We start from the raw sequence: 18,913 nt of genomic DNA, 5'->3' as shown, positions 1-18,913 counted from the left end.
ATTTTTACTATTTGTATCCTTTCCATTTGCTTTCTTTCTCATTTAAATGCAGTGTAATGGCTTCATTCATTCAGTTGTATTTGCATTTGCCACAGTCTGAGTTCCTGTGAAAGTGATGTAGAGAGTGTGACAAAATAAGAGGGGAGTGTCTCTAGATGAAATCTTAACACAAGTGGTCACAGGAGATGCATTTTAAATGCATATTAAGCCCTGCTGCAAACACTAATGCGTCTCAGCTGACCACTTGTGATCAGATCACTGAAAATGCATCTTAATACCAGGTAGAAACATTGCCTATAGACTGTTCATTTTTTGTAACACTATTTTTGTCTTTTATATGTCAAATCTATTCAATAACAGAATATTTGATGGTAGTTGTAAAATTATACAATGAAAGTTATACAATGAAATGTTCCCTGGAAATAATAACAAAGCATTGTTTGAATATCTGAGTGTGGCTTTGTCGCTCATTCTCTGTTCGTTTTTCCATGACGCATTAACATAAAAGCAAAAAAAAACTCCAGATCACCTCTCTTGAGTGTCGAGACGGCATTTCAGCTATTCAAAATGATGCCTTTCATGGATGCCATCACTGGCATGTTTTATGACCACAGACCGTGTGTTTTTAAAGACGCTTGTTGGTAGTAACATCACACCTGGTGAGGATGAGAGTGGTTGTAATGTTCACAGCTGGGTGTCAAACCTGCCTTGAGGTGAAATAGACTCTCATGAAGGTGAGGGGTGCAAAGGAAAGTTCTAGTGCAGTGGAGATGATCCCATTTGTGTTTGAAGCTTCATATAGCCTATGAATGTATGCAAATACATCACAATGTTGAGCCCGAAATACGTTCTCTTGCAATTATTTTGTTGGGTAATTATTCTATATATTAATTGCGGGCACCAGGGAGCCGCTATTAAAGGGTTAGCTCACCCAAAAATGAAAATTAGCCTATTATTTACTCAACCTCCAAGCATCCTAGGTGTATATGACTTCCCTCTTTCAGACAAATCCAATTGGAATTATATTAAAAATTATCCTGGCACTTATCCTGGTGTTTATTTTCATCAGTCTAAAACAAGTCTAATAAAGTGCATCCACCCATAATAAAAAATGACGTAGGACGTCGGCGTTGCGCCGCTCAGAAGTTACGAACGCACCGTGGAGAGAGGTAAACACAGGACCGATCACAAATTAGAAGTACAAAACGAGAATTTGTAAAGAAAAATGTTGGAGGATTTTGATATAAGCCAAGAGGAGACTGGTTTTCTTTTGCTTCCTTTGCTCCTGTAAACAAATGTTGGTTTGTGTGAGATTCAACAGCGCAACTTCCGTGTATGACCAGGTGCAAGCTAGTTTAAAGTGATTATTACATTTTAAATATGGAGATTTTTCTTACAAAATGCATCAGTTCACTAAAGGAGGCCTTTATTCACCCTTTGGAGCCGTGTGTTTTGGACTGATGAAGAGAAACACCATTCTAATGCCATTCTAAACATAGGAAGTGCAAGGATAATTTTTTAATATAACTCCATCTGAATTCATCTGAAAGAAGAAAGTCATACAGTATTAGCCTATTATTTACTCACCCTCCAAGCATCCTAGGTGTATATGACTTCCTTCTTTCAGACAAATCCAATTGAAGTTATATTAAAAATTATCCTGGCACTTTCAAAGTTTAGAATGGCATGGGTGGGTGTTTCTCTTCATCAGTCTAAAACAAGTCTAATAAAGTGCATCCATTCATAATAAAAAAAATGACATAGGACACCTGTGTTTCACATTCGCAGCTCAGACGTTACGAACGCTAATGCACCGTGGAGAGAGGTAAACGGCAGTGGTCATGAATTACAAGTACAAAACATTGATTTGTAAAGAAAAATGTTGGAGGATTTTGATATAAGCCAAGAGGAGACTGGTTTTCCTTTGCTAAAGTAATGAAACTTTGCTTTCTTTGCTCCTGTAAACAAACGTTGGTTTGTGTGAGACTCAACGCCAACATCTTGCGTCACCCACTTGGAAGGGCTTCCATGTACGACCAGTTGATGCAGGCTAGATTAAAGTGATTGTTACGTTTTAAAATGGATATTTTTCTTACAAAAATGCATCGATTCACTACATAAGGCCTTTATTTACCCCCCAGAGCCATGTGAGGCACTTTTTATCATGGATGGATGCACTTTATTAGACTTGTTTTAGACTGATGAAGAGAAACACCCGCCCATGCCATTCTAAACCTAGTAAGTGCCAGGATAATTTTTAATATAACTCCAACTGAATTCATCTGAAAGAAGCAAGTCATACACCTAGGATGCCTGGAGGGTGAGTAAATAATGGGCTAATTTTAATTTTTGGGTGAACTATCCCTTTAATATGCAGGGCATTTAAATCTTTTAAATGAGCTATGAATTTTTACTTTCATTTTAGAGATTCGCGATCACATATATTTATACTACGAAGCGGCACATTTAACAAGATTAGATGTCTGTTAGTGTTGCTTAGGATCATTCACAGAAATCATTCGCCATTATCCTATCGGTCATCTCTTCTTAGGCTACTCTGTTTATGTGGTAAGTGAAATTTTATGTAGGCTTACTGCAACAGGCTAAAGTATCGCTAGCACGCAGCTAGTGACCCAGAAGCGTCACTTTCACACTTGGGGAACATCACGGTGTGTAAGCTTTCCACATGTTAATTTTGTATTGAAAATAATGTAAATAGGCTATGAAGTTGTATGAAGTTCATCCTAACGGTCACTGACTGGAGTACCAATAACAGTCGCGTTTATGCAGGCCTGCTGTGCTGTTTGTTTGTTTTAGTGTGATGGGGAGTTGAGTTTATGGTGTGTTTATGCCTCTACGGAAGGGCAGGGAGCTGATTTCTGTTGGGATGGGAGGGCGTAGACACTTTGTCCTTCCTGTCCAAAACCCTCGTTTACAATCTCTATCTGTTTCACATCATTCTGTCTCTGTCGCTGCACCAGGAATCAACTGTATTGTACTTGATAATCCAGACTTAATGTACTAGTTTTAAAGAGTTGCTTATGAGTTGAATCAATATTCATTCATTCTTTTACTCACAGCCTTTAAAGTTTAACGACTGGCTTGTTTAGCATGTTGTAAGTTTATGATGATTTGGAGCACGTTTACAACAAAAAACGATAACTTTAACGTTCATATCAACGGATCATAACGCTTTGTTTATTATAAGCACGCTGCGGGTTTGCCATCTGCCGCTTTAAACAAGATTAATTTATGTTTTTATCATTCAATAAATGGAAGTTGTTGTGTTGTGGATTATTGTGTTATAGTTATCGTCCTGTGTATAGATATATCTATATAGTGTATAAATAAAAATACACTTAGTAGCAACTACACTTCATGGAGACTGAAGCACCATTATTTAAATTCTTGTTTCCCACACTGGTTTGTTGTTTTGGTGTCCTCTATTTTAAATACACCCGACCCCAAACAGCATGTAAATATGAAACAAACTGTGGTTGTCTCTTTACAAGTCTCTCATCAGATGGTCACTTCCTGTGTGAGTTTGTAGTTCATGCTAGATAGAGGCTAGTTGAAGATACTTAGAGTTCAAAATGTTTTTACAGTCATTTGTTGGGTTGGCTGTGTGTTTGTCTTGCTGTCATCTGTCTGTCGGTGTTTGGGAGGACTGTCCTTTGTAAATATGCAGCTTTAAAAATATTTTTGCTTTGGAGCAGAATGAATATAGATGCTGACGTGATTATTCCAGCCAGTAACAATGGATTGTGTGTGTAAACGCCAACATTTCTACTGTGTGAATAATCCTGTACATGGCTTTATTGTTCTTTGCTCAAAAACAACAATGCCCAGAAATAATACAGTGTAGTTAGTAGAGTGACAATTGTTGCATGGTTATTTTAGGATTGTACCTTTTATATCAAGTTCTTGTTTTCGCTCTACACCATTTGAATACACATAAATTAAAGTCAAGATGATGGATTTGCGGATACCAAGGGCAAAGAAGGAAAGGAAAGGTTGAAAGAGAAATATAAATATAATTATAGGAAAATATTTAAAGATAAATATACAAATAAATAAAAGTAAATCTAAATAAAAAATAAAAAGTAAACCTGAAAACATCAATAAAATATTAATATGAAAATGTATAAAATAAAAAAGTAAATATAAGAACAAAAAACTAAAATATACAAATAAATGTAAATAAAAGAAAATATAAATATATAAACAAAAAAAACAGAAATGTAAAAATAAACAAGAAATAAAATATACATAAATATGAACGTGTATTAAATATAAAAATATAATAAATGTAAATTAAAAATAATGAATATATGGATAAATAAACAAGAAACAATACACAAATAAATATGAAAATGTGTTAAATATACAAATAAATGTAAATATAAGAAAATATAAATATAGAAATGTAAAAGTAAACAAAAAATAAACGAGAAATAAAAAAATTACGTATTAAATATAAAAATATAATTAAATGTCAATTAAAAAATTAAAAAAGAATGAATAAGGATAAATAAACAAATACATAAGAAATAAAACACAGATAAATATGAAAATGTGTTAAATATATAAATCAATATGAATAAATGTAAATATAAGAAGAAAAAAACAAATATGTGACCCTGGACCACAAAACCAGTCATAAGGTTAAATTTTACAAAACTGAGATGTATACATCATATGAAAGCTCAATAGATAAGCTTTCTATTGATGTATGGTTTGTTATGATAGGATAATATTTGGCCGAGATACATCTATTTGAAAATCTGGAATCTGAGGGTGCAAAAAAATCAAAATACTGAGAAAATCACCTTTAAAGTTGTCCAAATTAAGTTCTTAACAATGCATATTACTAATCAAAAATTACATTTTGATATATTTATAGTAGGAATTTTACAAAAAATCTTCATGGAACATATTCTTTACTTAATTTCCTAATGATTTTTGGCATAAAAGAAAAATCAATAATTTTGACCCATACAATGTATTTTTGGCTATAGCTACAAATATACCCCAGCGACTTAAGACTGGTTTTGTGGTCCAGGGTCACATATGTAAATAAATGTAAGTATAAAAAATATACATGTAAAGATAAATGTGGAAAAATAAACAAGTAAATAAGAAATAAAATATACATAAATATGAAAATATATTAAGTGTAAAACAAATAAGAATTCATGTAAATAGTAAAACAAATACATATAAATGTAAATAAAAATGAAAAAAAATATGAAAATGTGTTAAATATATAAATATAAATCAATGTAAATATAAGAACAAAAAATAAGTCAATGTTAAAATAAATATGAATATAAAATATAAACCAACAAAAAAATAAAATATACATAAATAGGAAAATATCTTAAATATATAATAAATATGAATTAATGTAAATCTAAAAATACAAAAACATAAAGATAAATAAACATGGAAAAATAAGAAATAGAAATAAATATAAAAATGTGTTGTATATAAATAAATGTAAATATAACAACAAAAATTAATACATATAAAATAAATGTATATAACTGTCAGTATAAAAATATAAACATTAAAATAAGCATAGAACAATAAACAAAAAATAAAATATACTCAAACGTAAAATTAAAATATAAAAACAAATACATATAAACAAATGTAAATATATATATATATATACACAAAAAAAATAAATGAACATGGAATAAATAATAACAAATAAATGGTGAAAAATGCAAATATAAACATATATAAAAATAAAGATAAATACATACATGTGGATAAATGCATAAAACATGAAAAATAAATATCAAAAAGAGTTAAATATAAAATTAAAAACTAATAAATATAAAAAATATAGTATGATTTAAATAGGTTAAGTATAATTTGAAATTATTTAATTCCATTTTTAAATTGAAAAGAAAAGATAATATGCTTTATTGAAGATTGTTGCATATTTTACATATTAATTTGATTCGTCATTTTGATTGGGTCTTAAAGAAAAGTTCAGTCAACCAATCATTATTTATAACCAGTACCACTTCATAAATACAGATACAACTGCCCTCATTCTCGCAACCTAGATAAAATCTCGTATTGCAATCATTTTCTCAAGCAGACACCAATTCTGTGCTGAAGTCTTATCACTCTTGCCGTTCTCCGCCAGTTACAATCGACCTCAGTCTCATCTATGACATATAACTACAGCGAATATCTATCAGATGTCAAGGCAAGGCACCATTTTTAGCTGCAGCCAAGATGTTTACATCATCTAAATCACTACAAAGCAATCAAGATATCGACACCCAAGATAATGCCAACCTGAACCTTTTGACTGATCTGTTTGAAAGCCCCATCCTGACTATTGTCATGCTGTTTCGGCTTTGTATAAGAGGCGTGCCACATTCAGCCCAGTAGCCTTTTGTGAGCAAATGCAGATGACACCTCAGGAAAGGAGGCGTCACGCTGAGGTGTTGCGTAACGTCTGACGGGAGGAAGAGAAGTTAACGAAGGACCATGGTGTGAAGATTATCTTATCTCAGGTGAATAATATTTACTCGCCCTTCCCCCTCATCCTTTCCGCATACAGCGCCAGATCTCCACCAATACTGGCAGGCTTAGCATTATCTGAGGCACTACTAGATTAACTGGCTTTTCAGAGCTGATTTGGTTTTTAGGGTTATCAGCATCTGGGTGGACAAATGGGCTGAGAAGACGCCTTAGGTGCTTAGTCACTCTGCTGTGGAGAAACTGCATTATGGGTAATTGAATTGAGCTCTGGTCAATGTCTGCTCTCCAGATCAAATATTTAGGCTATTTCTGGTTACGCAGATGTTTCACGAGCGGTTGACACTTACATCAACATCCGGAGTCGTGCTGCTATAAAAAAACGTTCACGTTTTTTTACACTGTCTTTAAAGTTCTATTCACATCACAAGGCATGAAATTAGGACAATAGTCCTAATTGTCTACTGTGTGAAATCTTTGGTGAATTTTAGGTCATACCTTTTTTAAAGGGAGTGCATTTTTTTTATATATTTTTCAGATGGCTATTTCTTCCCATTTTGCAAATAGGCCTTTTAATGCCAATTTCTGTAGGGTTTGTATATAATTATTAAGTTGGCTTGAGAAAGCCACCTTACTGAAACGCTATTTAAGCTGCTTCTTCTGAGACAAAATTTGGACTGTATCTTCTCCTTTTCAAGCTACAACCACCAAAATAGGGTCAGACCTTCAGACTTGTCTGACTGAGCTTGTTATATCTTTTCTATCTGATCAGACATACGATTTTTGTTAAACAGACGATCAAATCTATGAGAAGTCCCATAGACTTTGAGAATAAGACTGAGGGTGTGTTCACACTCAAGACAGTTCAAGACAGTTCGGGTATGTCGAAAAACTCCCATCTCATTTTTTCCTTCAACTTCAAAATTGTTCTACATCGCTGTTTTGCCCTTTTTTTTAATGGGCGTTTGATTTTCTTGGCACGTTCATTTTGTAAACACTGGGTTAATTCCACAGCGATGTAGGATTTTGAAGTTGGAGGAGAAAATGGGATGGGAGTTTATCCGACATACCTGTATTGTACATCGCAGAGCTAGACAATACAAGCATTAAAAGCATTAAAAACATACGAGGTTAGAAGTATATAAATTGTAATTTTTGTTAAAAAAATAACCAATCATTTTGCTGGATAAGACCCTTATTCTTTGGCAGGGATCATGTAGTGCCCTTTGAAGCTGCACTGAAACTGCATTTTAAACCTTCAATCCGTTGAGACCCATTGAAGTCCACTATATGAAGAAAAGTCCTGGAATATTTTCCTTAAAAAACGTAATTTCTTAAATTTGACTAAAGAAAGAAAGACATGAACGTCTTGGATGACATGGTAGGTCAGAAAATTATCAGGATTTTGTTTTATTTTGGAAGTGTTTAAGCTGTTTATCGCTACCAAAACTTAATGACTTTCTTAGGACATGATAGCAACATACAAATCATGCTTAAAACATGTTAGCAACATGCTAATCATGTTAAAACATGCTAACAATATGTTAAATCATAATTAGACAATTTCACTACCAAAAAGTCCTATAGACTTTCATTGAGTGGGTGCAAACTTTTGTACAATAATACTTAAAGAGTGTTTAAGCTGTCTATCACTAGCAAAATCTAATGACTATCCTAGGACAACATGATAAATCATGTTAGCAACATACTAAAACATGTTAACAACATAGTAATAATGCTAACAACATGCTAATTATGTTAAAAACATGATACCAACCCTGACGGCGCACGTACATCTAGGAGACATCTATGTGATGTCTGCATTTACATCTGCAAGATGTACTTTTTACAGTTTGCTCATCTGCAATACGTCTATTGGTCATTTCCTATCAGATGTCAAATAGACGTCTATTAGATGTCTTTAAGATGCTTATGATTTAGAACGTATGTAAAGCTAACATCTTATAGACGTCTGCCAGACGTTTGTACACAGCAATGCTTTCCACATCAAGAGATCTTTAACAGACATCTTGCAGACGTACGTGTGCTATCTGGGAACATGTTAATCATGCCTAAAACATGTTAGCAAGATGCTAATCATGCTAGAAACATGGTAGCAACATGCTAATCATGTTAAAAACATGCTAACAATATGTTAAATCATGACCGGACTTACCATTTTTGTTAAACAGACTATCAAAACTACGAAAAGTCCCATAGACTTTCATTGAGGGGGGTGAAAACTTTTCCGCAATAAAACGTATGAAGTGTTTAAGCTGTTACAACTGCATCAAACTTTCAGGCTGGGATTTCTCAACTTCAAAGTTTGTTCACAAACTTATCTAGTTAGTTTGGCAACACTTTATTACATAGTGTACTTGTTACATTTTACATTTATTTACTATAGTAATAACACCGATTTATTACAAGAAAATTAGTCAAATCACCTTTATTTTTCTACCTGATTTCATGACGAAAAACGTACCTGTGGGAACTTTTTCACAAGACGTGGAATATGCATATTACTGCAATTTCCAACAGAACTGGCCTCTAGAGGCAGTGAAACAGTGAGCACTTAAATTTCGATCGAACAATCACTTTCGTACACAGCTATGATTACAGCTCCATATGTTTCGCTTTCTGTACATAACAAGCTTGCTTGGTAGCTCAGTTGGTACGGAATTGGACCTTGGATGTGGAATCCTTGGGTACGAATCCTGTGAAAAACATGCCTCACGATTATAATAGTCACTCAGTGGACATTTCACATCGAATATGTCACGCAACTTACCTGGTGGTTCATATTTCGCGTCTTGCAAAGGTATGTTTTCCTCATGGGATCAGGTTGTTAATTTTATAGCACTTTTTGATGCAAACTCAATATCAAATATGAGGCAAATACAAATTCAGCTGTAAAGCAGCTCTAACAAGACAACTAAACCTACACTACAACTAACACTAAACCAAACCCTAATACTAACCTTATAGTAAGTACATGTTTTTAGTTAATGTTAGTCAGTACTTAATTGCAGAAGTACACTGTAACAAGGACAGCTTAAAAAATTAACCATTAGGTTCTTTACTAGTCGTGTCCCCTGCTGTTCAAAGATATGTGGTAATATAAGTTAGCTTGTACCATATGGGTCTCTGTCTGTGTGGCCCTGGGGTCATGAGGACCTCCGTCCGGGTCATTGGCTCCTAATGAACCCGGGCAGACGGATCTGTCCCAGCTGGATGCACACACCTCATCGCATCACATCACATCACATCACTGCTGACAGATTTATGTCTAGTAGGAATCACTACTCGCTTCTAGAAATCTATTCACTCAATAATTGATGAACTGAGCGGTCTGCAGTTTGCTTCTGCAAGGTGATGCAAGGAAACAACTCTTTAAAGTTGCAGGGTTTTCACAATGTAATGAAACCACAATTGAATTAAAGCAAAAAGGCCTTTTCAGCTGATTTGAGGATTCTGGTATTGAGCAGAACGCATGTGATGAATTATTTATGGTTTAGACGTATAATGAAAGAAGACGGCTCACGTGGCTCTGGGCGCCTCTGCTCAGGCAGGCAAAGAAAAACTTTGACAGATCAACAGTAGATCATTCACTGTCTGAGTGCTAGGATGCACTCAGCACTTTTGTTTGATTCACAGAGAGACGCTTGTTCACAGAGAGCGAGCTTTCTGTTCGTCCACTGCAAAGACCAAAGACGACTTGAAGTGCATGTGACACGCCAGTGTGCTTCAGCCTTAAACAGCATGTTTCACTGTCTTAATGTTGTCATTAAATGAGACTCATTTACCCATTCTTTGTTTAAAAGTGAAGTGTGTAATTCTGCACCACTAAAGGCAGTCAAATCAGGTCAAAGTTAGCATGGTTAGCATGGCCAAGTTAGTCTTGTTTTCCTGAACTATGCAAGTGAAAAATCCATTAACAGCCACTGAATTATTATATTATTATATTAAATTATAGTAAATCTAAATTAGACAAAAATGTTATCTTACATTATATTATAGGCTATTGTAATACCTAGAACCCTATATAGGTCAAGGAGATAATAAAATATATAACATATATATATATATACAACCCTACATAGGACAAGCACATTGTATTATATTATATTATATTATATTATATTATAAAAATCTAAATTTTTATATAATATTATATTATTTTAAATATAAAATATTATAACGAAATGTAATATGATATATTTTATATCCATGACTCTATATTAGACAAAAATATTACATTAGATTATAGGCTATTATAATAGTTATACCTTATATAGATCAAAGAGATAATATAATATAATATAATATAATATAATATATACCTACAACCCTACGTTGGTCAAGCATATTATATTATATTATATTATATTATATTATGTTTTAATATAATATAATTAGGGCCGGGACTTTAACGCGTTAATTTAGATTAATTAATTACACAAAAATAACGCGTTAATTTTTTTAACGCATTTTAATCGCACTTATTTTTGGACCGCGGAATGTTTCTCATTGGATGAGTTTCGGCGGACAGAAAGTGCTTGGAAACATCCCTGTTTAAACTGGCAACAGCACAGCCTACTGTACGATTATGAAAATCAAATCAAATCATATTAATAACAAGATAATCAGTGGTGTAACGTTAGTGGTGCCGGAAGAAAAGTGGGTATATATGCTTCATTTATGAATATCGTTTTTAGCTTTCAATTTGAACGCATTTGTTTACTGGATCCTTGGACTGAAAGGTTTACAGGTTCACTGGTTTAAGGAAGTTCTGATCATAAAACTCTGCTCCTTTTTATTTGTAAGGTATTGTTTTCGTTATTATGTACTGTTTAAATTAAATAACTAGGGGGCGGGAGACGCAGCAGGCGCACACGCATTAGGCGCCATAACCAAATACATTTCAAAGCAATACGGCGCCACAATCCTGACTGCATTATTGCTGCCTTTATTGTGTGTTTTTAGCGAATATTTACATTCATTCACATATGACTGGATGTGGTTGACTGTCATGATTTTGGCTAATGCAGGATCATGCGCATCAGTGGAGATTTAAATACGCATAGCACCAGGCCTGTAGAGCTGAATGTGCGTTCGCTTGATGCGCTTGTGGCTGGCAGCGGGAGCTGCTTGGCGCTTTCGTGACGTGATGTGTTGATAACCTTATCAAAGAACTTAATAAAATATGAAAATAGATATTCCCAAATATGTAATATAGGCTATAGGGAATTGCACGCAACATACATTGATTTTTTTATTTTATTTTGTTTTTAATGACCCGCCCCGCAAATAAAGTGACAATTTCTTTACCCGCCCCAATCCGACCCGCGGGTTACCCGAGACGACCCGCGCATTACTACTACCTATAGGTACCTATACCTATAGAGTACCTGAATTTCTGAAATGTAGGCTACTATATTTCTAAATATCCTATTGCAATTAATGGCAATATTTCACTGGTCTGTTGGACTTGGTTGAACAAAAATAAGCAATATTTTGTTGCTTAAGCTTATGTATTCAGTCATTATTCAATGGTATACTAAAAATCCATAAAAACTTACTTCTCACTGTTCTCAGGTCAAATATTTATATGCGATTAAAATGCGATTAATTTCGATTAATTAATTACAAAGCCTCTAATTAATTAGATTAATTTTTTTAATCGAGTCCCGGCCCTAAATATAATATAACATAATATAATGGTATAATATATATTATAGGCTAATGTAATACCTAGAACCCTATATAGGTCAAAGAGATAAAAAAATATATAATAATAATATATATAATAATAATATAATACAATATATATAACCCTACATAGGACGAGCCTATTCTAATATAACATGATATAATTTTATATTCAAGACCCTATGCTAGACAAAAAAATTATATTACATTAGATTATAGGCTATTATAATAGCTAGAACCCTATAGGTCAAGGAGATAATAATATAATATTAGACTAAAATATTATATTACATTATATTATAGGGCTGTTATAATACCTAGAACCCTATATAGGCTAAGGAGATAATAATATAATATTAGACAAAAATATCATTATATTATATTGTTTTTCAGTATAATATATTATAACATAATATAATATGATATAATTTTATATCCATGACTATATTAGAAAAAAATATTATATTATAGATTATAGGCTATTATAATACCTAGAACCCAATATAGGTCAAGGCGATAAAAAATAAATAATGTGATATAATTTTATATCAGTGACCCTATGTTAGACAAAAATATTATATTACATTAGATTATAGGCTACTATAATACCTAGAACCCTATAGGTCAAGGAGATAATAATATAATACAATGTTATAATATAACATTAGACAAAAATATTATATTATGTTAAAATATAATAGATTATAGCATAATGTAATATTATATAATTACATTATGAGTAGGGTCATCCTATAATTTGTATTTTTTTTATGCTGCTAGTTGGGCAGAAATACACACTTTCTTTTTTTTATGAAGATGACAATTTTTTGAGATACAGTATTGAAACCGAAGCCATCCCAAGTGCATTATGTGTGTGTGTGTATGTGCGTATGTTTTTTTTTTACGAGATTTGCTAAACCTCCTAAACTCACACAGGGGTCAGAGGTTAGTATGTATGGGGTCACAGTGATGTAGCAAAGGAGGAGCAGATAGTGGGAGAGAGGGAGGTGTGTTTAGTCTGTACAGAGGAAGTCCAACTGCTCCCTATGAACCGCGTTACTACCACAGACGTTGCAAGGGTATTTGGAAAGTCACTCACCCCTTCAGAGGCCTGTTGTTTCCCACGCTGCCTTCCCATGCTCCCCATACTTACTTCATATTTGCACGTCTATAAATAAAGCTCCTCCCGACCAGAAGCATTTGATAAACTGGTCCAGAGATGCACATGGACCGCTATTTGCCAAAGGTCGTTAGCCTTTCCCGCAATACGTGCTAACTGGATGCTTTTGGACAAACTAAGATTAGACATTACAGTGTGTCATAGTTTACTCAAGTACACAAATTAAACTCACAATGAATATATTACATTTTCAGTAATTCAGTGGATTTCATGTAACAACACACAAAATCAAGCTTGCTTAGCTAGACGTGTGTGTGTGTGTGTGTGTGTTCACATAATTGTGTATGTTTGGGGCCTTGGTTTATGTGGGACAGGACAAAAATGCAGCGGAATTGTGTGTCTAGGGGATTTAGGGCTTTACATCTTTCATCTACTGCTTGTTTTTCTTCCAGCTCATGCCACCCAGCAGCAACACCTCATATAAACACTGCTGTCTTTGTCCAGAATGCTGTGAACTGTTGTTCTGCATTGTAATTTGTGTCGTCTAACTGAATAATTTTGCATATTGATTACTCACTGTCCCCTTTTTGGCCCTTTGTGCCCTTTTTATGAGAAATAATTTGTTAGTCTTATTAGACTTCCATATTTCTATTTAGAAAATTCTATTTAGATGATTTTCAAATTAGTGGGAAAAAACAGACTCTGCCTCTTTTGGGAAATCAGTATATTCAAAGCGTTTCACTTTTCCTGTTTGTGGTGCTAGGACAGACATTGTTGCTGACTGTATAAAACAACAACTTTTAGCAGATGCTAACCACATGCAATGCCAGTGGTCTGAACTAACATGCAAGTGGTAAGTGGCTAGCACTTTTTACCTGTGCTTATGTGTTTTGACTAGTAGATAAATGTTTATTTATTTATTTATTTAGTTATGATCAATATATACCAAAAACAAACAAACAAAAAAAACTTACAGGATAGTTCATACACACATGGGCTTTCAAAGTAATTAATATTTGCATCAGAAATTATGCATTAATTTTGACTGTTTTATATTGTTACAGTTTATGTTTTATATTGCAAATAAATATTTCTATATATATTCTAATTATCAAAGAGTCCTGAAAAAAACGATCATCTTTCCACAAAAATGTTAAGCAGATAATTGTAATCATTATAATATGCTGATTTGCAATTATTATTATTATTTCTGAAGGATCATATATTCATATATGAAGATACAATATATTCAAATAGGAAGTTATTTTAAACTGTAATAATATTTTACAATATTACAGTTTTCCTGTATTTCTGTCAAGTAAATTTACTTGATTTACTTGAATGCTTTTTTGCAGCCTTGGTGAGCATAAGAGACTTCTGTCAAAGACATCTAAAAATTTTACTGATCCTAAACTTTTAAACTGTAGCGTATGCTAAATTTATACTGATTTTTTTTCCGACCTGATCAAAACATACCTCATGACGAAACCTGTGGGAACTTTTTCGCAAGATGCAAATTTTTTTACCAATAAGTACGCTGAAATAGCAAGCACTTGTTATCGTTTTCGTACAAAGTTTCGCTTTTCGGACATAATAAGCTTGCTCAGTAGCTCAGCCGGCACGGAATTGGACTTTGGGATGTGAAATCCTTGGGTACGAAATCCTGTCAAAAACATAACTCATTATGAAAAAGCTGAAATATGAGAGATTGAACAACAAGCTAAAACGGCATGTTTGCAGTTGCGTTTTACATCACATTTGCTTTTATTTATACTATAGGGTAGGTTTAGGTGTAGTGCAGATGGTATGTTACTTTAAAACATCACGCTTTAGAGTTATAGTGCTATTCAACAGACATTTCAAGTCAGAACTGTGGTGACGCGTACAAAACGTTCGCTCATCTGTTCTGGGGGAAAAAAAAAAAACTCTTTTAGTGCCACTTTTCACATCGAATATGTCAAAAACCGTACATGCCAGTATGTATTTTGCATCCCACAGGTAAGTTTTCGTCATGAGATTTCCTACATTATTTACATCAGACATTTTATAATTTACATGATTTAGATTTAAATAATTTATTTCTTCTCTCTAGCTTCTGTGCTAGACTACAAACCTGGCAACAGCAAATATAATACTTGAATGACAAAATGCTTCATACTTCACTTTAAATAAAATGTTAAATGAAACCCCAGGTATTAAGACTTGTACGGCGTAATATAACATAAATGATGTCTCTTACTGAAATATGTAGTAGAAAACCCATGAAAGATTAACGTCATTTAAAAAATCCACATCGTTTTTTTTTTACATATTTTAGACTATGGGGGGCGCCATTATTTTAATTATGTCAAATGGACTCTGTAAACTCTTGGCGCTACTTGTTGCCATTTTTACCGCAACACAACTCAGAAAATAAAATACTGATACGACGCCACATTTTGCGGCTTTTGATTTTATTTTCAGTCGAAGGGCAACAAGAGAAGCGTTGTAAGTTTTAACAGCTTTTCTAGTGAATAAGAAGAGGAGAAAAGAATGGGAAGATGCCTATAGATTAATAAAACTTCCTAAAGACCAGCGTCTTGGTTCTTTCCACTTTAGCCCTGATGACTTTGAGGCCTTTAGTAGACCACAGCTACTGAAACAGTTTACAAACGGCAGAGACAAGAAACGCTAGATGTCGACGCTTGTCATGACGTCGCAGCCACTGAAGGAGTTTCTCAGCATGGATTTCACTCAATATTCAGGGGTGTTTAGACTCCTTGTGGGGAAAATTGATTAAGCTTATGCTTTATGTCCATCGACACCGTAAGCTCTTTCATAAGCTGTGGTCATCGTATCAGTATTTTATGTTCTGAGTTGTGTTGCAGTTAAAATAGCAACATGTAGCCCCGGTAGACTGCTGAGTGCAACCGTTTCACATCATCGAAATAATGGTGCCCTCTATAGTCCAAAATATGTATTAATGATGTGGATTTTTTTTGTAAATAACATAAACTTTCATGGGTTTTCAAGTACATATTTCAGTAAGAGACATCATTTATGTTATATTGAGCCATACTTATATTAAGACTTAATACCCAGCTTTAATACCAAACTTTCCATTGATGTATAGTTTGATGTTGTTATTTGAAAATCTAAAATCTGAGGGTGCAAAAACATATTAAAATATTAAGAAAATCACCTTTGAAGTTGTTCAAATTAAGTTCTTAAGTTCTTAGCAATGTATATTACTGATCCAAAATTACGTTTTGATATATTTACGTTAGGAAATTTACAAAAATATCTTTATGGAACATGATCTTCACTTAATATCCTAATGATTTTTGGCATAAAAGACAAAAACTGATGCATACAATGTGTTTTTGGCTATTGCTACAAATATACCCGTGTTACTTAAGATTGGTTTTGTGGTCCAGGGTCACATATAGAGTTTTCCTGGGCATCATTTTGGAGGCTATGCAAAGGCTTGCTTTGTTTTCAGGTGGGCTCGTCGTCCCCTGCTCAGAGCATCCATGAAATGATGTCATGGAAACGGGTGTGTGAAGCAGAGAGCCGCAGGGTTTCATCTCTCATTGGCTGAGCCTTATCCACGCTCTCGCTTGCCTTCAGGGAGGGTGCTGGCTGCATGTTCAGTCAGTCTGTAACAGAAGACACAATAGAAGATGTTCATTATCTTTTATTTAACCAGTGATTTCTGATATTTAGTGGTTCTGATATATGGTAATTTGCACTGTATAATTAATCTTTAATTCCATAGAGAGTGATAATACTATTCTAGTCATTGAAGCGCATAATTGATAAAACCATTCAAGTTTTTTATTTGACCATGCAGATATAATTTGATCAGTGAACAATACAGTTTGAGAGAAGCATCTTGGTTAATGCTAAATGGATGGAAATGCATGCATGCTGACAGGAAACGTTAACATCTGTGTGTGTGTGCGCGGACGGGTGTTGCTATAGAGACGCAGGTAGGTAAGGGCATTATGAGGAAGTGCAGACGAAGCTAGTAGAGGAAGACTCAGCCAGAAAGAGGTCATGAGTTGGCTTGGTACCTCAGTGAAATTCACTCTTGCTGTTCGTTTACGAAGACTTCATGAATATTACAGCAGATCAGTGACAGGAAAAACTTGTTGCCTGCCAAGCATTTGGCCCATCTCTCACACTTAGTGTTCATTTACAGACCTGGGAATAATGCCACAAGACTCTCCATTGAGGGTAAGCATTTTATTCTCTCAAAGCGAGGTTTGTTTAAGAGCGTCAGACCTTGTTGTGGTGTTTTGAGTCTTAGGTTTGCACTTGTTTGTCTTTGTGTAAATATGTTTGTGCTTAATTTGATATTAATTGTGGTTGTCCCTCATGAGCTAGTTCAGAGAATAGAGGTTAGGTTTAGAGTCGTGTGAAATAACGTTACGCCGAGCCATCAATAGGGTCATGGCTTTGCATGTTCCTCTGGATGATTACAGAGGAAGTAGCTGTCACTTGTTAGACAGTCTTATCTCTACTGCAGAGCAATGGTGTTTGATGAGATGATATTGCAGACTGAGTACCATTGGCAGCTGGTCACAATGTGTGATGTATTTGTGTATTCATTCATTAATTGCCGTGTATTTGAGAATTTTTTATTTTACAAGTCGTTAAAAATAAAAATGGTAATGGTCCCTAATAGCATTGTGTGAAAATATAATTTCCTTTTTCATTTTGGGGAAAAATACAGTTTGTTGCAGGTTTCTTGAAATTCATCCTATAACGATATTACAACATAAGTATTGCACTAAGTAGTTAAGGGAATAGTTCTGTAATCAATTACTCACCCTCATTTCGCTCCAAACCCGTAAGACCTTTGTTCATCTTCAGAGCACAAATTAAGATATTTTTGAGGAAATCCGAGAGCTTTCTGATCCTGCATAGACCGTAACACAACTACCACATTCAAGGCCCAGAAAGGTAGTAAGGATATCATTAAAATAGTCTATCAATGGTTTAACCTTAATTTTATGAAGCTACAAGAAATATTTTTGTGCAGAAAGAATACAAAAAAAAAATGACTTTATTCAACAGTTTCTTCTTTTCCTTGTCTCCACTGTCCATTCATGCATCGTGGTACTCTCTTGAATGCGTTGTTAAATATTTCTTTGTCTTTATTTTTGTTTTCTCCATGCAGAAAAAGTATTCTCGTAGCTTCATAAAATTAAGGTTGAACCACTGATGTCACATGGACTATTTCAGTGATGTTCTTACTACCTTTCTGGGCCTTGATTGTGTCTGTTGCATTGCTGTCTATGCAGGGTCAGAAAGCTCTCGGACTTAATTAAAAATATCTTAATTTGTGTTCTGAAGATGACTGAAAATCTTATGGTTTGGAACGACATTTGTCCAAGTTCTTTCATCAGTCTCTGCTTATTTTATTAATGATTGAAACTCCAGCTGCCTCACCACAAGAATCCTGACCCTTGCCTTATCTGAATGCCAGAAACACTTTTGCAGTTTAGCTCAGGGAAAAGAATGACACTGCAGCTTCTGCTGGTGTTCTGGCCAGACGCATTGATAAGACATCCTGGAACTGCCTGTTTTCTG

The 18,913-nt window shown here is 34.0% G+C and overlaps 1 protein-coding gene across 1 annotated transcript in view; it reads left to right on the top strand.

Annotated features, from left to right (window-relative positions):
• Window positions 1-18,913, top strand: part of cdc42ep4a (CDC42 effector protein (Rho GTPase binding) 4a) — a 29,575-nt gene that overhangs the window by 7,215 nt on the left and 3,447 nt on the right. The gene's annotated exons all lie outside the window — the stretch shown is intronic.

The sequence above is a fragment of the Garra rufa genome, chromosome 1 (assembly GCF_049309525.1).
Source record: "Garra rufa chromosome 1, GarRuf1.0, whole genome shotgun sequence".
NCBI classification, from domain to species: domain Eukaryota; kingdom Metazoa; phylum Chordata; class Actinopteri; order Cypriniformes; family Cyprinidae; genus Garra; species Garra rufa.
Note: the sequence above shows the minus strand (reverse complement) of the source record. Positions and strands in the feature narration are given on the sequence as shown.